This window comes from Capra hircus, chromosome 12 (assembly GCF_001704415.2).
Source record: "Capra hircus breed San Clemente chromosome 12, ASM170441v1, whole genome shotgun sequence".
Classification (NCBI taxonomy): domain Eukaryota; kingdom Metazoa; phylum Chordata; class Mammalia; order Artiodactyla; family Bovidae; genus Capra; species Capra hircus.
In genome coordinates, this window is record NC_030819.1 from 20480640 (window position 1) to 20502340 (window position 21701).

At 39.8% G+C, this 21701-nt stretch overlaps 1 long non-coding RNA gene across 1 annotated transcript in view; it reads right to left on the reverse strand.

Moving 5' to 3' along the window:
- Positions 1-17366, reverse strand: part of LOC102168837 — a 40018-nt gene extending 22652 nt beyond the window's left edge. Inside the window, exon 1 of the long non-coding RNA XR_310456.3 lies at positions 17277-17366. This is a non-coding gene — a long non-coding RNA (uncharacterized LOC102168837). The remainder of the gene's footprint in view (positions 1-17276) is intronic.

Genomic DNA, 21701 nt, shown 5'->3' on the forward strand with positions numbered 1-21701 from the left:
GGAACGTCTGTGCCATAAGATTTGTTTATGATAATGTAGAGGACTTGCTGTTCCCTCTACCTCAGCTTTATTGAGAGATAATTGACATGTAACATTACATAAGTCTAAGGTGTACAGTGTGATGACTTGACACTTGGCAAAATGATTTAGTAAGGTTGCTAATAACAAGGTTAGTTAAGATATCCATCTCCTCACATAATTATGTTTTTTCTTATATGTGCGGCGAGAATATTTAAGATCTACTTTCTTAGAAACTTTCAAGTAAACAATATACTGTTAACTACAGTCACCATTCTGAATAACAGATGCCCAGACCATACTCATCTGATGACTAGAAGTCTGTACCCTTGACATCTTCTGTTTACCTCTAACCTCCAGCACTGGCAATCACCATTCTGCTCTGTTTCTATGAATTTGGCTTTTTTTTTTTTTTGGTAGATTCCCAATGCAAGTGAGATCATACAGCATTTGTCTTTCTCTGTCTGACTTAATTCACTTAGCTTAATGCTCTCAAGGTCTGTCTGTGTTGTTGCAAATGGTAGGATTTCATTTCTCTCCTGTCTGAATAATATTCCATTGTATTTATAGCCACATTTTCTTTATCCATTCATCCGCTGAGGTTGTTTGTGTTTCTTGGCTACTGTGAATTGTGCTGCAGTAAACATAGGGGTACAGATAGATCTTCAAGATAATGACTTCATTCCCTTCAGATGTACACCCTGTACAGACTGGTGGCCGTTTGTGTATCTCCTCTGGAAAAAGACGTCTATTCAGGTTCTCTGTCCATTTTTTGGTTAGATTATTTGTTTTATTGCTGTTGATTGTATGAGTTCTGCATATGTTTTGAATATCAACCCTGAATCTGATATATACTTTGCAAATATTTTTCCATCCCTGTGTTGGGAAGATCTCCTACAGGAGGAAGTGGCAACCTACTCCAGTATTCTTGGCTGGGAAATCCCACGGACAGAGGAGCCTGGCAGGCTATGGCCCATAGCTTACAAGGCGTCATACACAACTGAGCGACTGAGCATGGAAGCACGTGTGGCATGCAGGATCTTAATTCCCCAATCAGGACTGAACACAGACCCTGGCCGTGAAAGTGCCAAGTCCTAATCACTGAACTTCCAGGGAATTCCCTAGATGACTTGCTCTTAACCAGGGCTGTTTCACTCCACACAGAGCACTTAGCAATGTCTGGAGACAATGTCCATTTATAGTAGTCATGACTAAGACGGTGCTACTGGCATCTAATGGGTAGAAGCTAGGAATGCGAAACATTTGAAAAATGCGTTGGACAGCCCCCCACAACAAATAGTTATCTAGTCCCAAATGTCAATACTGAGAAGCCCTGATCTGGGAGATTGTTTATCTATGCACACAAGCTTTTTACTGATTGTGCTATAAGCTTATTGAAGTAGAAGCCATTTACCTCTCCATTTCCTTTCCTTTCTTTAAAAGACATAGTATATTGGATTGAATGATGGTTCCCCCAAAGATATATCAAATGTCTGGAATGTGTGAATGTTTCCTTATTTGGAAAAAAAGGGGACCTCTGGAGATGGAGATTAAAGTCTTGAGATGAGGGGACCACCCTGGATTGTTGAAATGAGCCCTAAATCCAATGAGAAGTGCCCTTAAAATAGACCCACAGGAGAAACAACAGAGAGAAGACACACAGACAGAACAGCAGGCGGAAATGTGAATCCCGAAGCAGAGACTGGAGAGATTGGAGTGCTGAGGCCACAGCAAGACACACAAAGGAGAAGGTGATGGGAAGATGAAGGCAGAAGTTGTAGTGATGTTGCCGCAAGCCAAGGAATCCAGGGAGTACTGACAGCTCCCCGAAGCTTAGAGGCAAGGAAGGTTGCTTCCCTAGAGCTCCAGAGGGAGCACAGCCTCCCTACACCTTGATTTCAAACTTCTGGCCTTTAAAACTGTGATAGAATTCATTTCTGTAATTTTAAGCCACAGTTGGAAAAGACTCTGATTCTGGGAAAGATTGAGGGCAGGAGGAAAAAGGGGCGACAGAGGATGGATGAGATGGTTGGATGGCATCACCGACTCAATGGACATGAGTTTCTGCAAATTCTGGGAAATAATGAAGCACAAGGGAAGCCGGGCATGCTGCATCCGTGGGGTCACAAAGAGTGGGATGCAACTGAGCGACTGAACAACAACAAGCCATCAAATGTGTGGTAATTTGCTATAGCAGCCTCAGGAAATTTATACATATAGTAAATGCAATGCCTGACCCATAGTAAATACTTAATACAATTTCATATTTATGGTAGAACTGTCTTGCTTCCATGAAGAAATGCAATTATGTTTTCTTACAGAAAAGAGAAAGAAAGTGAAGTCACTCAGTCATGTCTGACTCTTTGAGACCCCCTGGACTGTCGCCTACCAGGCTCCTCCCTCCATCCATGGGATTTTCCAGGCAAGAGTACTGGAGTGGGTTGCCATTTCCTTCTCCAGGGGATCTTCTCGACCCAGGGATTGAACCCAGGTCTCCCGCGTTTTATGCAGTCGTGAGCCACCAGGGAGACCTCTAATCAAATGCATATTCTTATAGCCCCATGTAACTTTCCTCAGTGCTACAGTGTGTCAAAAGCTAGACACATTAGACATATTAGCACATGAATGGACTATCACCCAGAGAGGCCACTCAATGCAATTAGCAGATGTCAGTGTACCAGCTAAAAATTTGTTTGTGTATGCATGCCTGGGTGCTAAGTCACTTCGGTAGTGTCTTACTCTGTGACCCTATGGACTGTAGCCTGCCAGGCTCCTCTGTCCATGGAATTGTCCAGGCAAAAATACTGGAGTGGGTTGCCATGCCCTCCTCCAGGGCATCTTCCTGACCCAGGGATCAAATCTGCGTCTCTTATGTCTCCTGCATTGGCAGGCAGAGTCTTTACCACTAGCACCATTTGAGAAGCCCTCGTTTGTGTATATGCTCATTAATTTATTTCAAATGTATACCGTATCGATGTACTGTACTGAACTTATCAGCTATAAAATGTAATGTCGTTCATTAATAGAAGCTAGCTGTGGTTAATGTAGCTTGTAGCAACGTCAGCTTTAATCTCTAGATGGCACTATGTTATAAGGAATCAGCCTAAGGTCTGCTACTGCAATTTTCATATAACTGTTTCTAGAAATGAAGAATGTCTTCCTACTAAAATCTTCCAAGAAATTTTATATAACACTATGAAAGTTCTATTTTACTAAATGTGGCTAAGCTTCTGATTTTCATATTACTTTATGATAAAGAAAGATAATAGAGGAATTGAGTTCTAAAGCATGCTAGCCAAAAGAATCTATCAGAAAAGGTTGTTTTCATTAAAGTTTTTTTGATTATTCTGCAGACATTTTGTTGGAAAATGTACAAATAAAAACTGAGATAGCTCTGTTTTCTCATGTGAGAACATTCACATAGCCTGGAACTTTATCTTTGATTTTTATAGATGAGGATTAACAACCTATTCTTCAGTTTAGCTTAAAATATAAATAAGATGACATATATGTATTCTTTATCCTTATTGAAATTCCACCTTCAGCTTCAGAAGGGATGAGATAAACCACTGGTATCATCTTTTCCTTAATTCTTCTTTACATTCATGACTTTCATTTTTGAAGAATATTTTTTTGCCTTGAGTCTCCAGTGACTTCTAGGAATTAAAGAATTTCTATATTCCTGAAGTCTTTAGTAATTAGACCTTGCTCCGTTTGCATAGGTGGTAAATTCATTTAGTCGGGGAGGGAGGAGGGAGGGGGGTTCAGGATGGGGAACACGTGTATACCTGTGGCGGATTCATGTTGATGTATGACAAAACCATTACAATATTGTAAAGTAATTAACCTCCAGTTTAAATAAATGAATTTATATTAAAAAAATAACCCCCACACACACAAATAATCTCTTATCTTTGTCTTCTCCACTTTCAAAGCATCTTGAACCACTATTAAGGTTCCTTTTTCATTTATTGTTCTGTATTTTAATTATTTGCACGCAGATATTATTTTCTTTGTATGCCTACAGGGAAGGCATCCTGACTTATTTACCGTTATGCAGATGATATATGCTTAGTTCCTGTCTTTTAAATTAAACGGGTATGATCTTATTCAAAGAAAAAAATAACACATTTGTTATTGCCACTTGTGGCTACATGGATGGACCTAGACATTATCACACCAAATGAAGTAAGCCAGACAGAGAAAGACAAATATCGTATAATATCACTAATAGGTGGAATCTAAAAAAAATGGTACAAATTAAATTACTTTCAAAACAGAAATAGTCTCATAGAAAATGAACTAATATTTACCAAAGGGGAGGGGGAGGGATAAATTAGGAGTTTAGGATTACTAGATACAAATATATATATTTGTAGATATATTTGTAGCATATGTATAGTATATATATACTATATATAAAATAGATGAATAGAAGGTCCTACTGTATAGCACATATCATATCACAGAACTATATTTAAAATCATATTTGTATATGAATCACTTTGCTGTACACACAACATTGTAAAATCAATTACATTTCAATTAAAAAAATGGCTATTTATAAATTGCTTCCTTTTCTGAACATTAAAAAAAACTCTAGTTGTCTTTGATTTGAAGTACAAAATGAGGTTACCACGTAAAAACAGATTTTCTAGATCAGATAAATGATGTGGGATTAAATTTGTTATTGAGTAAAATTTAAGGGTATTCCAAACCAATATTGAATTTATTTGAATTTTTCATTTCCCACATGCAAATGGTAAGCAAGTCTATCACCCGCCCTACCAACTCCAACCCTTAGTTTTTACTCTTTCTTCAGATCTCAACTTATCTCCCAAATCTTGCAGACATAGTTATTTGATTTTTAGAGAGAAATTACTCTTTTATGTTCCTAGACCACACTGCCCTTTCTATATTATAGCTGCTACCTTGGATTTTCACTGTTCATTTGTCTATGTCTTTTTTTTAAATATAAATTTATTTATTTTAATTGGAGGTTAATTACTTTACAATATTGTATTGGTTTTGCCATACATCAACATGAATCTGCCACAGGTATACACGTGTTCTCTATCCTGAATCCCCCTCCCTCCTCCCTCCCCATACCATCCCTCTGGATCATCCCAGTGCACCAGCCCCAAGCATCCAGTATCATGCATCGAACCTTGACTGGAGATTTGTTTCATATATGATATTATACATGTTTCAATGCCATTCTCCCAAATCATCCCACCCTCGCCCTCTCCCACAGAGTCCAAAAGACTGTTCTATGCATCTGTGTCTCTTTTGCTGTCTCACATACAGGGTTATTGTTACCATCTTTCTAAATTCCATATATATGCGTTAGTATACTATATTGGTATTTTTCTTTCTGGCTTACTTCACTCTGTATAATCGGCTCCAGTTTCATCTACCTCATTAGAACTGATTCAAATGTATCCTTTTTAATGGCTGAGTAATACTCCATTGTGTATATGTACCACAGCTTTCTTATCCATTCATCTGCTGATGGACATCTAGGTTGCTTCCATGTCCTAGCTATTATAAACAGTGCTGTGATGAACATTGGGGTACACGTGTCTCTTTCAATTCTGGTTTCCTCGGTGTGTATGCCCAGTAGTGGAATTGCTGGGTCATAAGGCAGTTCTTTTTTTTTTAATATAAATTTATTTGTTTTAATTGGAGGCTAATTACTTTATTGTATTGGTTTTGCCATACATCAACATAAATCTGCCATGGGTGTAAATGTGTTCCCCATCCTGAACCCCCCTCCCACCTCCCTCTCCATACCATCCCTCTGGGTCATCCCAGTGCACCAGCCCTGAGCATCCTGTATCATGCATCGAACCTGGACTGGCTTTTATCATTCTTTAAATTTCAAAGGGGCAAGAACCATGTATACCTAATTGACCCTTACATACCCAGTGCCCAGCACAGAGCCTGTTGCACCATGACCATAGTGCTCTCCATGTGAACAAGAACTGAAAAACTGATTTAAGGATGAAAGGGAAACCTTTACATCATTAACTTTATAAATGTTAGATACATGTTAATGTGTCAAGAACTATGCTAAACCCAGTAGATAAAACAGTAAGTGTAGTAGATGAATCCTCCTGCCTTCGTGGAGCTGCATTTTCATGGCTTGAAGACAGGCAAGTCAGTAAATAAATACATAAGCACACAAGCATGTAGACAAGTGAATACAAAGCAAAAGATAGTTAAAAATAGCTATGGCTATTAATAAATGCATATTGATCTATAACATATAAAATGAGGCAGGCAAATGCATTAAAGAATGTTTGAGGTGGTTCGAGGAAGGCTTTTCTAAGGAGATACAATGAGGTGAAGTGGGGGAGGTATCTGTGTGTATTTATGGCAGAACATGTTTCTCAGAGGACAGTTAATGCAAAGAGCATGATGCAGAAACTGGCTTCACACTTTCCAGGAACACGGAGATTGGTGTGAGTGAGCTAGAGAGAGATGTGGTTGGAGATGTAACTGAAGAGGAAACCTGGCGTCAGATAATAAAAGATCTTGTAAAACCCAACAAGGTCTTTGGATTTCATTGAGAGATGTCTTTGCGGGGGATGGTGGGGCTGAGGGTAGAAAGACGTGGTCAGATTTGATTTCTATTTGAGTTAGAGTTCTCAGACTTGGCTGAGAGAATAGACTTTGCTGTGGGTTATGAGGGGAAGGGGGACATCCATGGTGGCTCAGTGGTAAGGAATTCACCTTCCATCACAGATGTGGGTTCAATTCCTGAGTTGGGAAGATCCCCAGGAGAAGGCAATGGCAACTCATTCCAGTATTCTTTCCTGGGAAATCCCATGGGCAGCAGAGGCTGGTGGGCTGCAGTCCATGGGGTTGCAAACAGTCGGGCACAACTGAGCGACTAACACTTACCTCCTTTTTTTGTTTTGTTTTGTTCCTATGAAATAAGAAGTGAGATTATCAGTGGAGAAGATAAATGTTTGAGGTTGGAAAAGTTATAGATGGTAGATTTTTAATATGAGATGAATAATGTATCATATGTATTACTCCAAATGGCTAAAAAGACTCAATAGTGTTACAGCCTTCGTGATGTGGTTACATCTCAAATTCATATTTTTATTTATTTATTTTCATTATTTTGACTGTGCTGAGTCTTTGTTGTGGTGCTCAAGGTTCCTCTCATTGTGGCACACAGACATCTTTTGTTGTGGTGCATGGTCTCTAGGGCGCACAGGCTCAGTCGATTCAGCAGGTTTAGTTGCCCCATAACAGGTAGGATCTTAGCTCCCAGACCAGGGATGGAGCCAGTGTCTCCTGCATTGGATGACCACTGGACCGCCAAGGAAGTCCCTCAAGTCTATATTTTTAAACTAACAGAATCCAATGGAACAACAAATAGTTTACCAAGAACTATCATGGTTCTATATTTAACTGCAGTAGAAACCAGATGATTTAAATATAATACTAAACATGTTTGGGAACGCATGTAAGAATTAAAGATTTTAAAATTTAACAAATAAAAAAAATTAAAAAATTTAAAAAAAATAAAAAAAATAAAAATAAAATAAATATAATACTAAAAATGAAAGTGAAAGTCACTCAATCGTGCCCAACTCTTGGCAACTGCATGGACTAACAGTCATTAAAATTCTTCACGGGAGAATGCTGGAATGGGTAACCTTTCCCTCCTCCAGGGGATCTTCCCAACTCAGGGATCAAACCCAGGTCTCCTGCATTGCAGATGGATTCTGTACCAGGTGAGCCACAAGGGAAGCCCAAGAATACTGGAGTGGGTAGCCTATACCTTCTTCAGTGCCTCTTTCCAACCCAGGAATTTAACCAGGGTCTCCTGCATTGCAGGTGGATTCTTTATCAACTGAGCTATCAGGGAAGCCCACTCACAAAGTCACTAGAAACTGCAGGTATTTTGAATAGCATAGGAATATGGTAGGCTGAATTTGGGTCTGCCTCTTTTTCCCACCTGTGCTCCTTTGACTAAGCTGCTTCAGTTACCCAGATGTCACGCTACTAAAGTAATGCTTAAACTTTTCCAAGCCAGGCTTCAGCAATATGTGAACCATGAACTTCCAGATGTTCAAGCTGATTTTAGAAAAGGCAGAGAAACCAGAGATCAAATTGCTAATATCCACTGGATCATTGAAAAAACAAGAGAGTTCCAGAAAAACATCTATTTCTGCTTTATTGACTATGCCAAAGCCTTTGACTGTGTGCATCACAATAAACTGTGGAAAATTCTGAAAGAGGTGGGAATACCAGACCACCTGACCTGCCTCTTGAGAAACCTATATGCAGGTCAGGAAGCAACAGTTAGAACTGGACATGGAACAACAGACTGGTTCCAAATAGGAAAAGGAGTATGTCAAGGCTGTATATTGTCACCCTGCTTATTGAACTTATATGCAGAGTACATCATGAGAAAGGCTGGGCTGGAAGAAGCACAAGCTGGAATCAAGATTGCCTAGAGAAATATCAATAACATCAGGTATGCAGATTACACCACCCTTATGGCAGGAAGTGAAGAAGAACTAAAGGGCCTCTTGAAGAAAGTGAAAGGGGAGAGTGAAAAACTTAAAGCTCAACGTTCAGAAAACGAAGATCATGGCATCTGATCCCATCACTTCATGGGAAATAGATGGGGAAACAGTGGAAACAGTGTCAGACTTTTTTTTTGGACTCCAAAATCACTGCAGATGGTTATTGCAGCCATGAAATTAAAAGATGTTTACTCCTGGGAAGGAAAGTTATGACCAACCTAGACAGCATAAAAAGCAGAGAGTTTACTCTGTCAACAAAGGTCTGTCTAGTCAAGCTATGGTTTTTCCAGTGGTCATGTATGGGTGTGAGAGTTGGACTATAAGGAAAGCTGAGTGCCAAAGAATTGGTGCTTTTGAAGTGTGGTGTTGGAGAAGACTCTTGAGGGTCTCTTGGACTGCAAGGAGATCCAACCAGTCCATCTCTAAAGGAGATCAGTCCTGGATGTTCATTGGAAGGACTGATGTTGAAGCTGAAACTCCAATACTTTGGCCACCTGATGCAAAGAGCTGACTCATTTGAAAAGACCCTGATGTTGGAAAAGATTGAGGGCAGGAGAAGGGGACGACAGAGGATGAGATGGTTGGATGGCATCACCGTCTCAATGGACACGGGTTTGGGTGGACTCTGGGAGTTGGTGATGGACAGGGAGGCCTGGCTTGTTGCGATTCATGGAGTTGCAAAGAGTCGGACACAACTCAGTGACTGAGAGTGGACCGAACTAGAGGTCAGAGGCAAAATCAGAGGAGTTGAAAGCTGGAGAGAGATTGGATGGGCTCTAGTGGTAAAAACCCGCCTGCCAATGCAGGAGACATAAAAGATTCAGGTTCAGTCCCTGAGTGGGGAAGGTCTCCTTGAGGAGGGCATGGCACCCCACTCCAGTTTTCTTGTCTGGAGGATCCCATGAGCAGAGAAGCCTGGCAGGCCATAGTCCATGGGATCGCAGAGTCGGATATGGCTGAGCAACTGAGCATGCACAGGTAAACTAAAGTCATTTTCTTGGTACAGCCTTTTCAGTCAGATTGTAATAACTTGAGAAGGGAGGATTGATATAAGAAAAAAAGACTCAAAACAACAAGTGGTATGGGAAGCTGAACCACTCTGGAAGAAGGCCAGCTGTAATTAACACAGGAAAGTGTGTTAGTTGCTCAGTCATATCTGACTCTTTGAGACCGCATGGACTGTAGCCCACCAGGCTTCTCTGTCCATGGGATTTCCCAGGCATGAATCCTGGAGTGGGTTGCCATTCCCTTCTCCAGGGGATCTTCACAACCCAGGGATCAAACCAGAGTCTTCCCGCATTGTGGGCAGATTCTTTACTATCTGAGTCACCGAGGAAGCCCTAATCAACACAGAAGGAAGCACTCAAATGAGCTGGGAGATCTAGGAGTGGATATTGAAGGGTCCTTAGCAAGTTCAAGTTCTAGGATTCCTTGCCGTAGAAATTAAGGATGAAACCAAACAGCAATTCCTGCAGTGGACTGGAGGTATTTAGGGCAGACAGGACCCAAACAAAGTTGTATTTGATTTTTCTCACATTGATTTTGCCCTTAATATAGATTTATTTTAATTAGACTCTAATATCTGACACCTCAATTCAAAATAATGACATTATTTTCGAGTCAGTGCTTCTTACAGGTCATCAAGTCTGGCTGATACTGTCTTCTAAGTTTCCCCTATATTTCTATTTCTTTTGCTAGCCCCTTATTCCAGAGCTTCACTCTCTGGTGACTGTTTCCTACTACAAACCTTTACTCAGCCATCTGCAAGGCTGTTTCTGTATTTCTCTGGGCAAGACACACCCTGCCCAAACCTTTCTTTCCTCATGTCCTTCCCTGCGCTCCTGACTTCTCAGAATTCTATCTTGCCAAGACCTTTGGTTTTTCGGCTTCCTTCACTTTATGCAGGAGGAAACTGAAGCCAGAGTCTTTACTCAATGTAAGAGCAATCAGGGGGTGAGATAACCTAGACACTATCTCCTGATCTAGTTCAGTGCTTTTTCCATGACACTTTTCAACTTCTCAGAAAGGCTTCAGGGCTTTTCACCTGTTATTTCCAACCTCACTTCTCCACTCTTACTCTTTTTAGTTCTCACTGTGAATCAACCACTCCACACAGCCTGTTTCCCAACTGCCCTTGGAATATGTAACTCACCACATTCCACCTAATCGATGCCCCCTCTTTTCTTCTTTGCTTTTCATAGTTAGGGTGTTTGTGCTTGCTGGTCACTCAGACTTACACAAATTTCTCCTTTCTGAATTTCGTCAGCATCCACTGTGTATATCACTCACTAACACATGAAGTTCACAAGCCACCTTATTTAGATGTTGATGATTCTAAACAACTGGATAACTGTCTTCACGTTCAAAGAAGATTATACATTCCTGGATAATGCCTATAGTTTCTCTTTCATTTGTAGGCTGCTTCATGTACAGCATAAATAAGTAATATGTTGAATTAAATTAGTCTTAGTGCTCTTCTGTACCATTTACATTCTAAATCAACTAATATCTGTTGAGGGCTATTTACTATTAGGCAGGGGGCTGGCAGCAAGGTGTGGTAGGCTAAACTTCTGTCTCAAATGAGTTCACATTCTTTAATCATTTTTTTAAAGTATAGTTGATATACAGTGCTGTCTTAATTTCTACGATATAACAAAGTGACTCAGTTATACATATATATATATATATATATATTCTTTTTTTGTATTCTTTTCCATTATGGCTTATCACAGGGTATTGAATGTAGTTCTCTATGCTATACAGTAGGACTTAGGTGTTTATCTATTCTATATATAAAAGCTTACATCTGCTAACTCCAGCCTCCCACCATCCCCCCCAAAACCCTCTTCCTTGGCAACCATCAGTCTGGTCTTTATGAAATAAACTCACATTCTGGGGAATTTGGGCAAGTGAATTGCTCTGAGATATTATGATAAATACATTGTATAGTAAGTTTGGAGGTTTCACTATTCCTATTACCAATCCATTGATTACAGGAAGTAGGGTCTCATGGTTGGTTTTGATCATGGTGTGGCTTTTCTCAGATGAGGCTATTGGCTAATGCAGGTATTTTGCCATGATACATGTTACACTGGTGCCATGCATTAGCCAGTCCACTATACTCAGTTAACTAGAAAATACTACAGCAAAGCCACATTTTAAAGGGCTTGCTACAGCATGGATCTAATTATTCTGAGTAAATAACCTATCTGCTTAGATGCCCTATTGTATTTTCATTTGAAAGATGCTCTGGTCCAGAGCCAGTTAATTAAAAAATCTATTTTCAAAATTCCAAACACATATGCCTTTACCTTATTGTGAGCAATGTAAAGTTTAGACTATTGGCCCTTCAGAAACATGCTGTAATTTAATTATAATAAATTCTGTTTATGATGATAAATTATAATAAATTATGTTGCTTTGACAATGGCTGCAAATGAAAGCAAATCTTTTCTGCACAATACTTTCTAAAAAGGCAAAAAAAAAAAAAAAAGAGAGAGAGAGAGAGAGAGAAAGACTGCAGAGTCCAGTTGACAAATTGCAATCACTCTGAACTAGGGTACTTTAGTACATCATTCAGTATCACTGAAATGTAAAGGCGCTTTGTTAGGATTTGAAAATCAAGGCCTTGGATTTCTACCCAGTTGCAATAACACAGTGTAGCATTGTTAGCTCTGATTCAAGTGCAACTGATCAAAAGGTTATTGAATATTCCTTGTCTCTCGGCCAACCCTGAATGTCTTCTCCCTGACTGGAATATTTGGATCCTGTTGTTCATGAATGCTTATCTTACATTCCATTCACTATCATTATCTACCTTTCTCAGTAATTAGCTAATTACATTTCAAGATAATTAGTTTAATGAAAGTGTGGGAAGTATGCAGTAAGACTAGGTGATATTGTCATGACCTCTACATGTTGATTAAGTGAAAAATAAGCAACACCAAAAAAAAAAATTTTAAAGAAGGAGGATTTACAATATTATGTATGTTCAAAACATACTGTTTGTTTTACTGAATTATTTCAAATTAGTGCTAGCCTCCTTAGGGTACCATTGCTCCTTGTGGGTATGTTGGGTGTCACAAATGTGAATAATTCAAGCCACTGGGGCAGCTTTTTGGCTCTTACAGATATAATGCTTGCTGCTGCTTGTCCTGTTTATGGATTTCTCAAGTACAAATAGAAAAATATAGATATGCTTAGATTAGTAAAGCAACTATTTAAATAGAGGGACTAGAGCCATATTTGTAGTATATGTGCATTTTAAGACCATACAAATACATTGGACCTAAATGCTTATATATTATCTGATGCTTTATTTCTTTCAACATAGAGATGTATCTATGTGTGCCTTCATTGACCATAGCACTCTGTTAATTTCTGTATAAGAAAAAAAACTATGTTGAAGATCCTTTCTATCTATAAAGAGATTGCATGTGTGTATGCTAAGTCACTTCAGTCATGTCTCATTCTTTGCAATCCTATGGTCCATAGCCCTCCAGGCTCCTCTGTTCATGAGATTCTTCAGGCAAGAATACTGGAGTGGGCTGTCATGCCCTGCTCCAGGGGATTTTTCTGATTCAGGGACTGAACCCACATCTTTTGCATTTCTTGCATTGACAGGTGGGTTCCTTACCACTAGCACCGCTGCAAAGCCCATAAAGATGCTATTATGCCCTTAATGGCAGTCACAAGCATGTACCTCTCAGGTTCTCCGACTACACAGAGCATCGTTGACCGAGGACTACTGCTTATTTGCACTGAGTCCATGCTTCCTAGAGGCTGCTCCCAGCCAAGGAGCAGAGAGGCTGAGCCTCTGAGTGAGAGACCTAGTCATGCTGAGATTCTGAGGCAGGTCTGTTCCTGGGAGACATGGGACTGCTGGACCAGCTCTACCTTTGGTTTATAACCTTCTCCTGAGTATTTCTGAACCTTCCTTTGACAGCACAGCCATCTGGGATGATCTCACCCAAACTTTCTTCCCATTTTCCTTCGGGATCAGCTTTTGGATGGTTCTCCCAGCCTTCTCCAGTTTTCTTCCTGTTCTCTTTCTCGGGCATTTCTCCCAATAAAAAATCTTTGCACATTTAATCTAGTCTTGACATCTTATTCTTGGAGGACACAACCTAGTAATTAAATCAGATACTTGGGGGAAAATTAAAAGCTATGTTTTCAGGCAGTACAAAATAAGAGGCAACAAGCAGTACAGTTGAAAAGGTCACAGAAATGATAAAGTACTTGATTCAGGTAGGTAAAGGGAAGCTGATATGGAAATGAGGTTGCATAATATATTTGAATGCAGTGAGCATTCTAATTGAGTGGAGTACAGAAGAATTGAAGATGGGTTTGAAAGATTTATTGAAATCCAATTATAGAGGACCTCAAATATCTTACTGAAGGATTTGGCTTGTCTTTTTCCTCTATATTCCTTCTCCTGAAAATATGACAGCAGAAGGACTTCAAAGGTTTGAGGATGCTGGGGACCAGCTGATGTTTCTCTTTCCAGCTCTTAGAACAGAGGCATGGAGTTCAGTAGCCCATGTCCAAGAGGAAAACTATGAAGAGGAACCCTAAACCATCTGGGATTTGAAATTCTGACACCCCGGTAGTTTCCTGCTGGAGAGCTTAAGTATTGCACACATATGGGCAACAAAGACTGTTTTTTAAGCTTAAGTCTTAGTTCTGTATCACGAACAGGCTAATTGACTTCTATCTCTTCCTCCTTCTAAAAATCGGGTTACCCTTGGCAGTGTGTGAATCAGAGTTGAAGAGTTTTGTTTGGCACCCCAACACAGGCTTTGTTTGGCAACGAGGCAACAATTGTGCTTATGGGGAACCAGAAATTTAACACCAAAATCAAAATATATGACTGTTTTTGAATAATCGGTTTACTTGGCTGGATTTTCATTCCTATATGACTACAAAGCTGGAGTTGAGTAGCAGCTGCTCCATTTGGAGAGGGCAGGGGTTCTTCAGCGTGCCGTGGCACCCACTCCAGCCCAGAGTGCAGCATCTGCTCCAGGCTGTTCATCTGCAGTCCTGTCTAGTGTTTGTAGCCTTTTGACAGTGTGACCCCACCCACGTTTCAGCCTCACTTTCTAGATCTTGTCACACTAGTGTTGAAAAGCTCTATCATCTCAGCCACATGGGCAGCATGTTTTTGCTTTCGGGCAATAGTTTTGTGCATATGAAAGAAAACAGCTGAAATGCATTGAATCTCAGAGAACTTTGCTCTGAGATCCTTCTTACCTGACTAAGACCTAGAAAGGGTTCAACTGGGCACCAAGAAGATTAAGTTGACAATAGAGGCAACTGGGTGTTCATGCAGTTGACATTGAGACCAATGGTTGCAGACGTTTGCTTTGAAGAGTGAGCCAGGTCCTGTCCTCCTCTACAGATGATGAGGAAGATCAAGGCTTATTTGAGGATGTATGTAATAGAAAGTACTGTGCAGTATATCATCACGATTTTTAAAAAGTTATCGTGTGAGTTTCAGGTATACAACAAAGTGATTCAGTTATATGCATATATATTTTTTCTTTTTCAGATTCTTTTTTCGTTATAGCTTATTGCAAGATATTGAATATAGTCCCCTGTTCTATATAGTAAATCCTTGTTGCTTATCTATTTAATGTATAGTAGCTTGTATCTGTTAATCTCATATTCCCAATTTATCCCTTCCCTCCTCTCTCTTTTGGTAACCATAGTTTGCTTTCTGTGTTTGTGGGTCTGTTTCTGTTTCATATATAGATGCATTTGTATTATATTTTAGATTCAACATATAAGTGATGTCCTATAGTACTTGTTTTTCTCTCTCTGGCTTATTTCACTAAGCATAATGTTCTCTAGGTTCATCCATGTTGCTACAAATGGCAATATTTCATTCTTTTTGTGGTTGAGTAATATTCCGTTTTATATATGCATTACACCTTCTTAAGCCAATCTTCCATTGATGGGCACTTAGGTTGTTTCTTGACTATGGTTATCATCATGTTATATGAGGTTTTGTCTTGGTTATATGAGTACGTGCATAATCTTCCTTCAAAAGTTCAAAAGCATGCCTCAAAAAGCCATAGGAGCCACCTCCTCTGCATCCCAGACCACAAGGCTTATATTTTATTTCCTTGGTCATTGGTCCTATGCTACAGCCCCATAGATTAGAAATCAGAAAACCTTTTCCATAAAGTGCTGGATAATAAATATTTCAAATCTATAAATTTGACTTTGTGGGCCAGATGATCTTTGTCAAAACTATTCACCTTTGCTATGGGAGTGCAAAAGCAGCCATAGGCATTATGTCAACAAAGAGGGATGATCATGCTGCAATGATTTTATTTATTAAAACAAGTGGTGGGTAGGATGTGACCAGCAAGTGTAACTTGCTGACCCTGCCAAATAAGAAAAGGATGCACTTGTTAACAGCCTTCAAAGCTGCAGCTAAATTCTCTAGGAATTTAAGGAAGTGTCAAAACTCCAACCACCACTCTCCATATTCCAGATTTTCTCATTCTTTGTTTAAATTTCAAGCTTCTCCATATTTCTATAATCAGCTTTTTTTTTCTTCAACTCTCTCACTGAACTCTCCATCAGTTTTGTCCTTCCTGAGTCGCTGCAGTTTTTGGTCTTAAACTCTTGACTATCCCTGGAGCATGCTGGCTCTACAGTCTGCGCAAGTGATAAGAATACTCAAAACATGGCCTCTTATTTCACTGACACATTCATGTCCTCAAAACTCAGCATCACTTAAGCTTCCCACTCTTCTTGCTATTCTCATCACCTCCTCTGACATTTCTATGCCCATTATTTCCAAATCTTCTTTCCTGACAAGAATTTCAACTTGCGTGTCCTCTTGCATAACTAATATCCATTCAAAGCCCTAATGAATAGCTCAAACTTACTATTGCCCACACTCAGTTTTTTATTTCTGTCCTTAAACTTGTTTCTTCTTTGCCTTCCATCCTTAGAAAATGATCCCACTTATCCTCTGTTGCTTCCATCCCAAGGTTGTATTCTTTTTTACTTATTCGCCACATTCAAGCCATGGTATGGGGAGGGAGGTGGGAGGGGGTTCAGGACTGGGAACTCATGTACACCCGTGGTGGATTCATGTTGATGTATGGCAAAACCAATACAGTATTGTAAAGTAAAATAAAGTAAAAAAACAAAACAAAACAAACAAAAAAGACTGTAGCTCTTCCCCTTTCATTATAAGACTTTGGACTATTGCACCTTCATTTTCCCCCTGGATTCCTGAAGTAACTACCAACAACATCATCTCCTGACTCTCACTGTTTGTAGTCTACGCATATTCATAGTAGCCATAGTCATCTTTGGAAACAAAGCAGATCACCCTTCCTCCTTAAACATTTGATTTTAAAAAGAACAAGCTCCTTCTCTTTGTTCTGTTAAACTTTAGCCAGAGCGGACTGTATCACTTGGGCTTCATCTTTAGCGTTTTCTCCTGGTTCACTCACCACAGTGTGGTGACCTTCTTTCCACTCAAGCTCATTCCTGTCCTAGTGCATTTGCACTTGCTCTGTCATCTTTTTGGATGGTTCTTTCCCTCCATTATCAAAACTGGATGTTTCTTGTCATAGAGATTCCAGCTTACATGTTGTCTCCCCAGACACCCTGACTATCCAATGTGAAACAGTCACCCTGTCACTCTGTATCACGTCACCATATTATAATTCTCTCCATAGTACTTACCCCTATCATGGCTGCTTTGTTGATCTGTCCTTTTTTTGTGGCTCGTCTGGTAGAATGGAAGGAGCAAGAACTGTTTGCTTTCTCAATGACCTTGGCTCTCTGATCAGCTGATTGTTTTGCATACTCCCTTTTCTCCAGCCTCCTCTAGTTTTCCCTCCGGGGTTTTGGTGGTAAATTACCTTGACTATCATTTTAGCAATGCTCCTGCCAATGGCTCTGGCGTCTGTTCTTTTCATCACACCATCCTGGCAAGTCATCATTCCTGGATGAATCCAACTTCTATGCCATTATTCTGCTTGATAAGACTTGCTGGAGAAAATTACATCACTGAGAAGATTGGTACCATTATAAACTTAGAGTCTTCACCTCGCCCGGGCTGTCAGTACTTCCTGGTAATCTTTGTATATTTCCCAATCAGACTCATGCTCCCGTGTGCCACACAATTATTTCAACTCTCCACCCCCTCACTCATGGCAAATGAGCTCACTCGTGACTCAACAGAAAAAGCGTTTAAGTCCTGAGAGAGACGCTTCCTCAGCTTTCCACCCCCAAACCTACAAACCCTTCTTCCTTCCCTCCCTCCTGCCACACTGTCAGAGTGCTCCTTTACTGGATAAGGCCAGGTCCTCTCTTGTTACATGGAGACTATCCTTTCCCCCTTACCAGGATCTGGCGCTGTCCAGTTATTTTCAACTCTATACCTGATGCTTCTCTCTCCTTCCTGGGTCTCCCTCACTCATTGCTCTTGCTACGTGGAATTTCTTTCAGTTCTTAGCATCCATCTATCTTTTCATGCTCACTCTATTTTCCTCCCTCTTTGGGGATTTTCAGCATCTTCCTCTGTCTGCAGTAGTCCTCCCCACTCCCACCACATCATCTGGTTGATCTGTGTTCCTATCAAAGTTCAACTTAGATATCAGCTCTTCCAAGTGCCCTTTTCTTTCTGAAGACTATGTTATGGCTTCTATCACATTTTGTCTTTCTTCTTTCTTTGTACCATGATAGTTATAATATATTACTTGATATTTTCCTTGATCCACTGAAAGCTTTAGGAGAGAGCGGTAACCACAAGTGTCTTGTGAACCACCTTATGCACCAAGTCGCTTTAGTCATGTACAACTCTTTGAAGTCCTGTGGACCATAGCCCACCAGGCTCCTCTGTCCACGGAATTCTCCAGGCAAGAATACTGGAGTGGGTTTCCATGCCCTCCTCCAGGGGATCTTCCCACCCCAGGGACTGAGCCCATGTCACATGTCTCCTGCATTGATAGGTGAGTTGTTCACCACTAGCGCCACTTGGAATGCCCCGGACCGCCTTACATTTGTACCTAATACAGTGCCTGACACAGCAGTGACATTCACTCATGGATATTTGTTAAATGAATAAATGAATGTGTAAATGAATAGAAGGAGAAACAAGTCAAGGAAGAGAAGTAGGGGTAGAGGAGGAAGAAGGAAGAAGAAAGGACCACCAAGAAAGAAGGATGTGCTGAAGAAGAGCACACCTTAAGCCTGGAGAGGCTTTGGCAACTGTTTATTTCACACCTCCTTTCACTAGGTTGCCCCATGACTTGCAATAAACGGGAGTCCCCTTTCCACCAGGAAGATGCGCCACACTACTCATGGCGTTATCCATAGTGCTTGGGTAACAAGCACTCTGATAAAGCCCATCAAAGATGGAATGACTCCAATGGAGTGAATGTGTCTCACATTTTATTTCCTAGTATAGTTGTCGCCCAGCGACTCTGCTACTGATCCCACCTCCTTGAGGGTGGGTCTGGACGGGAGGAGGAGAGATTGTTGCATTCTTCCTGCTGCTGCTACTGCTGCTAAGTCGCTTCAGTCTGTCCAACTCTGTGCGACCCCAGAGATGGCAGCCCACCAGGCTCCCCCGTCCCTGGGATTCTCCAGGCAAGAACACTGGAGTGGGTTGCCATTGCCTTCTCCAATGCATGAAAGTGAAACGTGAAAGTGAAGTCGCTCAGCCTTGTCTGACTCCTAGAGACCCCGTGGACTGCAGCCTCCCAGGCTCCTCCATCCATGGGATTTGCCAGGCAAGAGTACTGGAGTGGGTTGCCATTGCATTCCTCCTACTGGTCATAATATACCCCTTACAATGAAGTTTGGGTTTGGGTTGGAAAGATTAGAGTTTGAGGGTTGTAGTCTAGGGCAGCAGTTAAGAAGATACTACAATGGATGAACAAAGTGATAGGATCTAAATTACAGTGGTGAGAACTCTAACTTTATATAATTAGATCATGGGTATACTATTGAATATTAACGTACAGCTTAAAAACAACTAGAGACGGAGGACTGATTCAAACAGGTGTGTTCTCATGTGTTTCCACAGAGTGATAGGCCGAGAAATTGGTTATATATATATATATATTTTTTTTTTGAAAAGCTAATTTGAAGACATTAAATTGGGTTGTATGTGTGTGTGCTCAGTTGTGTCTGAGCCTTTGTGGCCCAATGGACTGTAGCCTCCCAGGCTCCTCTGTCCATAGAATTTCCCAGAAAAGAATACTGAAGTGTGTTGCCATTTCCTTCTCCAGGTGATCTTCCTGACCCAGGGATCAAACTCAAATCTCTTTACTACAGTGGATCTTTACTATCGTGCCACCTGGGACGCCCCCAAATTGGATTAATGTGTAACAATTACATTGATTTAAACAAAAGGGAGCATATAAAAAATATCAGTTTACTAGTTTAATTAGTAACTTGAGGTTTGAGAAAAAAAGAGAAAAGAAATTCTTGAATCCTTATTAAGAATTCAATTATAGAAACCTCTTAGATAAATGCTATATGAATTTGATTTTCCTTTTATACTCTTTACTGTGTCATATAAAGAGTAGCAGATGACATAAACAGATGGACTTGTCTTATCTGCTACAGCTTAAAGCCTTCTCTAGCATTTTTTTGGGCCATATTCATAAACATAGGATATGGTAGAACTAACTTGCATCTGCTTAACAATCTTTGGGAACTTCTGTTAAAGTTTATTTTAGTAAGTTATGATATGGCAAGGCTTTTTAAAATTATGGACAATATTATATCCACTTCAGAAATAAGGTCTGAAGTGTATTTCAATACTTCCAAGTAACTTCAAGTTTGAAAAAAGAAAACATGACTTTACTTGAGTTTTCTTATTGGTGAGCATTCTTAAGGGAATGATTTTTCAATGATGATTTCAACTCATGAAGGAAATGGGAGAAAGACATGGAAAGATTCTTTTTCTATGTAATAATTTCTGTAGATTTTTACATTTTTCAAAGCGTTTTAGGACCACCAGTTTCATTCTTTCCCTATGTTTTGCTATTTTGATAAGTAGGAGGTTTTTCAACTGAACCAAAAAGGAAGCTGCTCTGTCTTCGCTAACTTTATGAACTCTGAGAAAAGGAATTACCCACGTCCACTCTACTTGGCAAGATTTTGCCTGATGATTGTCAACAAACCCTCGAATATTGTACTTACATCAGTAAATTGACAGGAAATGTCACATAGGGTCTCAAGGAGTTTTAAAATAATTAACCTTAATTAAAAGAACAGACTTGTATTTAAAAGTTATTGTTTGGGTTATTAAAGAAAATATTTCAAATGTCATGAAATTCATGTCCAGTCCAATTTTTATAGAAAAATATTTTCATAGGCATTTAATAAATTGATACAACTGTGTAAACAGCAGGAAGAAACAAGGTTTCTGAGATAATAGTCATAACTTTCAAATTCTGGTTATTTGTTGACTACTTCATGGTTTTAGAATACATTTAATAACTTAAAAAAAAAGTTTTAAAAAGCTAAATTTAAAAGCTGGAAACTGTAAGCCTCAAAGAAACTAGGTCAGGTAGTTATATACAGGTCAGGTAGTTATAACATTAGTGCAGTTATATACGGAAAAATACACATTCACTTTTCAAGCAACCGTATGTAAAAGACTATCTTTTAAGTAGGCGTCATTGAGTAAGGACATCGTGCTAAGTTATGTCCCGAACATAGAGCTTGAAAAATGTGCCTGTTCTCCATTCCCATAATCCACGGTTGCAGATGTTTAGAACTGGACCTGAGAGAAAAAGTACAAGTTGATGAGCCAAACATAAAAATATAGTTTAAAAGATTTAAAAGTAGGGGTTTCTTAACCAAAAATAGAAAAGAAAGGTTGAGATATGAAAATCATACATTCACGTGTATTAAATGTTTTTGGTTTCTGGGAGCCGAGGGTAGAAAACAGCCTTGATACTCATGGGCATCTCTTCTTATATTCCACACCAATGTATTTACTTTCGGCTCTTAATGATGGGGCTGAAACCCTGGAATTCAGTATTGTCATCAGATTAACACTGTCACCCAGAGAATCCGTTAATGTCAAGTTCTGTTTCTCTGCAGCAAAACCTCCTCGTTCTGAATTCCTTCGAAGCACCTTTCCTC